This window comes from Tupaia chinensis, unplaced genomic scaffold (genome assembly GCF_000334495.1).
Source record: "Tupaia chinensis unplaced genomic scaffold, TupChi_1.0 Scaffold145137_1, whole genome shotgun sequence".
Taxonomy (NCBI): domain Eukaryota; kingdom Metazoa; phylum Chordata; class Mammalia; order Scandentia; family Tupaiidae; genus Tupaia; species Tupaia belangeri.
This window is the reverse complement of record NW_006204997.1, coordinates 1-931: the sequence shown is the minus strand read 5'-3', so window position 1 is coordinate 931 and position 931 is coordinate 1.

The window sequence follows — 931 nt, the reverse complement described above, 5'->3', positions numbered from 1 at the left end:
GGTGTGGGCATGCCCCCAGGGGTGATTTCTCACTTTCCCCCTCACTGAGTCTCTGTCTCTCTCCAGTATGTGCATGCACTCTATGGCCAAAACCTTCATATAAATAAATAAATAATCTCACGGAAAGAGACTTGAGTAGAAAGGTGGTTTCCAGTGGCTAGAAGTGGAGGAGATAGGAAAAGTGAAAAATACAAAGTCAGTTGGACTGGAGGAATAATTTCTTGTGATCTATAGCTCTGCGTGGTGATCACATCTCATACTAATGAATATTCCCAAATGGCTAAAAGACAGATTTTTTTTATAAAAGTTTATTTATTCCATTGGAGACAGAGAGAGAAAAAGAGAGCTACAGCACTCCCTTCAGGTTTTCGACACCATGATCCACCCCGCAGCTTCAACAGTCTACAGTGAGAGATGTTTCTTTGAAAAGCTGAACTGCGCCATTGGATAATAACCAACTACTCAATAATTACAGTGCAGTGTAATGAATACTACATGTTGAAAGATTTGCAGTGGAATACAAGATTGCATGACGAAGCCCTTAGCCCATCCTAGGGGTGAGGGAAGGCCTTTCAGAGAGACGACCTGCCGTGAGTGACAGAACACGTGTGCACGTGTAAGACAGAGCACTATGTCCCACTGCTCCTCTGACGAATTAAAGGACTGAAATGTGCATTGAGGCAAAGGAATAGGGGCTCTCTCCCAAGTAAAATATGGCGCTTCCCAAATACTAGACTCTTTTCCCCCTGAGGCCTCAGAAACAGTTCAGGTGTCTCACCGGCTAACCCAGGAGTAAGTCCAGGTTCCAGTGAAGCCTTCCCTAGCATTGAAATTTAGATAGCATCTAAACATCCTCAGGGTTACTATAAATTGCCAGGGACCGACTTTCTCATTGTCCACTTTGTCCCCAAAGGCCTGTGTCCCTCTCTGC